A 6,889-nucleotide genomic window follows, 5' to 3' on the forward strand; every position below is an offset into this window, starting at 1 on the left:
AATGTTGAATGACTGGTTCTGGGTCACACAGTTACTAAATGGTGGAAATAAACTTACAGCCTTGATCCTTTTTTTTTTTTTTTTTAGCTCCAAAGCCTCTGTTCTTCTCCTGACACAGACCTTATTCAACAGAGCATCTGGGTTGAAGCTTAGCCACTTTCCATATGCTAAGTCCCAATGTATGTTCCTTTTCCCCAATAACCTGAACTTAATAACCTGAGCTTTCCCTTGAGCCTTTACAGATTTTTCTCATTTTATGCCCCACCCTCCCCATTCAACATATGTCTTTCTAAAAGTCCTTCTCTGGTCTCTTCTTTTTTCTCACTCTTCATACTGACCTCATTTCTTGACCTATATGCTGGATGCTCAAATCTATCTCCAGCCCAGACTTCTTCCTTGAGCTTCAAACCCAGATGCCGGATGCCATAGGTACTAAAGTTCAACAAGCTGGACTCTATTTCTTGGCCCTATTCCCATCTACAAACCGTCTCAGTCACTGTGGCAGATTCTGAGGAAGTGCTCTTTTAACATCTCTTCCAGCCTCTATCTAGTGGATATCCCCAATGCAGAAACCAGAACGCTCCTTCTCTTCAACTCTACCTCTAAATTTTCCAGAGCCCAGAGCTCAGTCCTACACTTATACCTTAGGTGTTCTTTCACTTCAAAGGCGTTCAATAGCATATATTTGCTGATGAATCTTGAATTTCTCTACCAGACCTCTCCCTTGAGGTTCAGACTTGTATACTGACCTCATAAGGGTGGTCTCCATGTGGGCATCTAATCAGCATCCCAATACATCCAGAAGAGGACACTGAGATCCCTGCTGCCTGCAATGCTCACCTTCCACATTGTAGATGACTTGCTCCTCTATCTCCTTCACATCTCTGCTTGGAGATGCCTTGCTCTACTCATGCTATCTAAAATATAAGGCAGCTCTTTCTTAATTCAACTGGCTGCTCTGGGTCCAAGATAATATCTCAAAAAAAAAAAAAAAGAGGGAAGGAAGGAAAGAAGGGAGGGAGGGAGAAAGAGAGAGAGGAAAGAAAGAGAGAAAGGGAGGCAAAAAGACTATTTCCTAAATCAACAGTTCTCAACCCTGACTACAAGTTATGGAGCTTTTGAAAAATACTGATGTCCAGGTTCTACCTCCAGAAATTCTGATTTAATTCATCTTGGGTGGGAGGAAATATTGGTATCCTTTGAGAACCACTGAGTAGTACTGGTCTCTTTCCTTGTGTGGTCCTTGGACCTGAAACATTAGCGTCATCCAGGAGCTTGCTAGACATGTACAATCTCAGGCCCCACCCTGGACCTGCTGAATTGGAATCTGCATTTTTACATGATCTCTAGATGATTCCTGTGCACATTCAAGTTCAAGATATAGGGACTCCCCTGAAACCAGCTTCAATTCTGGGGAGAAAGCTGGCATAGCTCTGTACCCTGTGCCCCTCACAGCTCTGTACCCTGGAGCCATCTGTCTTGGGTGAAGCAGAGAGGAGAGGACCATCCAGGTGGCCCATATCAAGGACAGGTGACTTCAGTCAGTGCCCCCCCCCCCCGCCAGCCTTTCTATTGCCGCTGCTTTTCCAAGATAAGTCGCTGTGCTGTGTAATGGTCACTTAAATCACCCAAAGCAGAGCAGCCCAGCTCCAGCTCCAGAGCAGCATCATGCAATTACACCGAGGAAATCATTTTTATGTTTCATTAGCACTCTTTAACAGAGATGGTCTGCTGCCAGGTGTGACTGCCGAGGTGACAGGCTGGACTGTCTGCGTCCCTTTTCTATCAGCCAACTTTAACGTGCACGTGAGTCGCCTGGAAGATTCTGATTCATGGTATCTGGGGTGGGGTTGGGCGCTGGGGGTGGGAATCTGCCTTTTTAACCAGGTGGTGCTGAGGCTGCTGGTCCTTGGAGTATCGAGAAGGCCTGGACTCCACAGGTAAACCCAGAGGCCCACTTAGAAACAGGCCTGTGCTGAGAGTTTTCTCTAGTGTGATCTCATTTAACCCTAACAATGCTGGAAAGTAAGGTTATTTAAAAGCTATTCCCATTTTCCATGTGAAGCAACCAAGGTTCAGAGCCCACTCGAATCGCAGCCAGCTGATTTCCCAAGTCTAGCTGTGCGTCAGAATCACCTGGGGACTTTTTCAACATACCCTACCTAGAAGATTTTGATTCTGAGGTGGCTTCAGGAATATGTATTTTTAAAAGGTCCTCGAGCAATTACAACGCAGCTACTCGGTGGACTGACTTGGAGGATTACAGATCAAGAGGTCACCACCTGTCTAGAGCAGATCAGAGCAATTCATGTGCGTCCCACTTCCTTTAAAGTGTAACTGCTTCTTCTTTTCTTTACATCCTTGACACCTAGCCCAACACCTGCCAAAAGGCAACGGCTTCCTAAGAGTTACTGCCTCTCTAAATGAGTTGAGAAATGGATGGTGGGTGGATAGAGGCATGTTTGCAGGGAGAAAGGAGGCAGAAAGGAGGTGGGGAGGGGAGGAGGAGAAGGGAGAGATGAACCAAGCTAGGGGCTCCTAGAGCTTGGCATTTACCCACACACTTGCATCGAGTCCTCAGAAGCATTTTTTAATGTCACAGATATAAAAGAGGGGGTACTATCTTAGCAAGTGAGCTAACCAAGATGAGATGTCTGTATTTACAGGATACACTGAAACCTTTACCGACTAATGGACAACGTAGGCAGGGACAGGGGGAGCGGGGAGAACCGGACTCCACCATAACACGTGGAAGGATGGTGTCAGCCTCTGTGCCGACCAGCGTGACGAGCTCCCTCGCTGTGAGGCCTTAACCTACAGCAGTGGCCTCCTTGCGGAGAACAGGCCTCCCGCTCCCCAGGTTCATTCGCCACCCTCTCTTCCTCTCCCCTCTCCTTCCCCAACTCGCCTCCTCCTCATGTCAGTTTCCTGCCTTCATTTGTCTTGTTCCCTGGGGTCTTAGAACCTTCTTTTCAAGGTTCTAGGCTCCCCACCTCCACCATTCTCTACAGGTGCATTCGGAACCACTTTCTCATCAAGACCCATCCTGCCACCATCAAAAGCGTAGAACCAGCCTTTAGCACAACCATGAATTAGGAGAAGGTAGTCTTCATTTTCCCACCTCCCCCAGCCCTACTGGAACTCAAGCTACCCTTCCCCTGACCCTCACCAAAGAGCCATTTCCACATCCAGTCCCACAGCTTTCAACAGCATCTCTGCACTGATGATTCTATAATTTATATCTTCTGTCTCAACTCATCCCTTGACCTCCAGGCTTGTACATCCCGCTGAGTGATTAGGATCTCCAGTCGGGACTCTAACAGGGATCTTAAGCTCAACACATCTCAAACCAAACCTCTAACTCTCCTCCACTCTCCCCCGCGGTCCTCCCCACCTCGCTTGTAGCACCACCATCTGCCCAGTTGTTCTGTCATTCATGACCGCTTCCCCCTCTCACTCCAAGAGCAAAGTCTTCAGCAAGTTCCCAGAACTGCACCTTCAGGACATATCTCCAGTCTGACCCTTCCTGCAGCCCCCGCCACTCTCCCGGATCATTACAACACCCTGCAAACTGGCCTCTGGCTTCTCTTCTTGCTTCCCACTAGAGCCAGTCTCCACCCAGAGCCAAAGCGAGCCTTTCCAAAGAGACATCAGCTTACACTGCTCATCTGCTGAAGACCCTCGCAAAACTTGCCATCCGCCATCCAGACACCCCACTGTGGCTTCTGAAGTTCACACAACCTCAAGTCTAAGTTCCTGAGACTTCGATCGCATCTGCTGACACTCTCCCTGCTCCCAGTGCTCTTGAGGGTTTCTGTCCCCAGCGCCACGATCCTTCCCACCCCCTGCCTTTGGACTTCCTGCTGGTCTAGTCTTCACTCAGATACTCACATGGTTCACTTGCTATCTTTGCTCAAATGTCACCTCCCCAGAGGGTATTTAATACGGCGTCTCTCCATCCCTGCCCTCTCTGCTGCCCCTGCCTCGTCCTTCATTCCATCTTCACCATCTCGTTATATTTACAGACACACACACGCACACACACCTATTCACACATGTATTTGTGGATTATCTGTCTCCACCCAACAATATGAGCTTCATGAGACCTTTTCTGTACTGATCTCAGCTGTATTCCCTCATGCCGTGGACAGTGCCTGGAACATAGTAGATACTCAACCTAGTTGTTGAGCAAGTGGGTGAACTGTCTGCCCCTACCTTGCTCAATGGGGTGTTAATCTGGATTATAAGAACCAAGCTTTGTCCCTTAGCATGTAGTTCATCCTCCTGGCATCTTGCTTTTCAGCAAATAAGCTTGATAAATGCTTGCTACCACAGAACACGTTAAATAAATAATGAAGCATTCACAACCCAGAATTCTACATATTCTTACTCCATTTTTCTTAAAAAGCCATAATCCTTATAGAAAAGAAGACAAGGAGGATATACCCCAAACTGAGAATGCGATCATCTTTGCATTGTGGGATCATGGTTAAAGTTTAGTTTCTTCTTTGCCTTTTCTCCATTTTCTAATTTTTCTACAATGAAAATGTACAATCAGGACTTCCCTGGTGGTGCAGTGGTTAGGAATCCGCCCGCTAGCGCATGGGACCCGGGTTCAAGCCCTGGTCCAGGAAGATCCCACATGTCGCGGAGCAACTAAGCCCGTGCACCATAACTACTGAGCCTGCGCTCTAGAGCCTGCGAGCCACTACTGAGCCTGCATGCCACAACTAATGAAGCCCACGCGCCTAGAGCCCGTGCTCCACAACAAGAGAAGCCACCACAGTGAGAAGTCTGTGCACCGCAAAGAGTAGCCCCCGCTTGCCACAACTAGAGAAGGCCCGCACGCAGCAACGAAGATCCAACACAGCCAAAAATAAAATATAAATAAATAAATTTATCTTTTTTAAATGTATAATAAAAATCTAATTTTTTGAAAATTTCAGCGTGCTCCTGTTTAGAGGTAAAACAACTAATCATCTAAGACTCTGGGAGTCGTTGTGCTGAGACCTGAATTCTCACTTCTGCTCCTTACGTTGCCTCAGCCAAGTCACCATTTCTCAGGACTCAGTTTACTCCTCTGAAAAATGAGGGCACCATCTGTTGTTCTTGATATAGAAGTGTGATGAGGCTCAAATGGCAGTGTCTCCACACAAATATTTGGAAAACAGTAGTACATTCTGAAGGGTTATCACTAGTGAATTGTTTCTAGGGCATTAGTGGGTATCATAGAGCTTACTCCCTCTTAGCAAAGATGTTCACACATCCATGCTTCATCGGAAGGCATGACTGTTAGTAGAAATGGTAGGCCCTGTAGGGAGGCAAATGGAGAAATCAGTTCATCAGGCAGCCCTTTTCTCCCCACTAGATTACCATTAGCTAAGTGAGCGCCCACTGTTTACAGACAAGACCTGAGTTTCAGGGTGTTCTTCTTAAAGGACCCCTCCTGGGAGGAGGGGTACAGTGGCAGCTCAAAGCGGGAGCCGGAACCAAGTCAACCCCCCCTTCTTTTGCCTTCTTTTTTCCCTCCAAGTCAGATCCAGATTCCCAACTACATCCATAACCTGCTCAAACACACCAAAACACACACACACACACACACAAACACACACACACACACATATGACTAAACAGCCTTCACTTAAGTTCTGATGATTTTCCCTTTAACAATAAAAGTGGGTCTGAGAGTCTGTAAAAAATATTAATTTTGTGAAAATCGGGCTGAGTGCTGCAGACCAAGGATGACAGCAGACACGGGCGCTGGCTCATTACCCGTGCCTAATGTCTCCCACCACAGTCTCAGAGAAGAAGGCTCATTGGGCGGCCATCAAACGAGAACTCCATTAGGATCCTTCCCCCTATAGGGGTCTCAGTTTCCCCATCTATAAAATTAAGACGATAGACTAGAACAGGGAAGCAGATAGGTGAATATCTCACGTATATCAATTTGTACTCTCCCATTCTTTGAAATCCAAAAGAAATTAGCCCTAACCCTTTTTCCATATGCAGCAACAGACCCAGTGTCCTTCCCATTTGTCCAGGGATATTTGGGGGTGGGGATGGAGGGTGTGTTTCTCCAACTCTGGGTTCTCCATTTTTACTGAGTTTGCTTCAGTTTATGGATCATCAGTTCAGCATCCCACGTGTTCGCTCGTTTTCCTATAATATGGCATCTCATACTGGACACCGCCCCTATCCCTTCATTCCCCAAAATGCCAACAACACAAGGCTCCATATGTAAAACAGACTTTTTTGTCAGTTTGGGGAAACAAACTACTTAAAATTGGAAACGAGGTATCCAGCTCTTTGAAATCTTTGGCCACTCTGCCATCATGAAGTTCCTATGTCGTCTGTCCTTCTCTCTGAGGTTCAGCTATCCATCATGTGGTGCAGCCTCTCCTCCCCTACAAGCTCTTTCACCCTCTCTCTTCCCTGCTCATCCATGACTTTGAATTCCTATTAATTATGCAAAGCAACTTAGTTCTCTCCTTGTTTTGCTGTGTTCTTACAGCTTATGTTCCTCAGGGCCCATCTTCAATACCTAAAAGAGCCTATAAAAATACATTCTGAGACAAAGACAGTTTTCTCTCTAAGAGGAGTTCTGATGCCAACTGTGTCTAGCTTTTTTTGACCCTACTCACATATCTGCCATCAATTCCTAGTTCCGGGGCTTCCCTGGTGGCATAGTGGTTGAGAATCTGCCTGCCAATGCAGGGGACACGGGTTCGATCCCTGGTCCGGGAAGATCCCACATGCCGCGGAGCAACTAAGGGCGTGTGCCACAACTACGGAGCCTGTGCTCTAGAGCCCATGAGCCACAACTACTAAGCCCACGTGCTGCAACTACTGAAGCCTGTGCGCCTAGAGCCCGTGCTCCACAATGAGAGAA

Source organism: Mesoplodon densirostris, chromosome 15 (genome assembly GCF_025265405.1).
Source record: "Mesoplodon densirostris isolate mMesDen1 chromosome 15, mMesDen1 primary haplotype, whole genome shotgun sequence".
In the NCBI taxonomy this organism is placed as follows: Eukaryota; Metazoa; Chordata; class Mammalia; order Artiodactyla; family Ziphiidae; genus Mesoplodon; species Mesoplodon densirostris.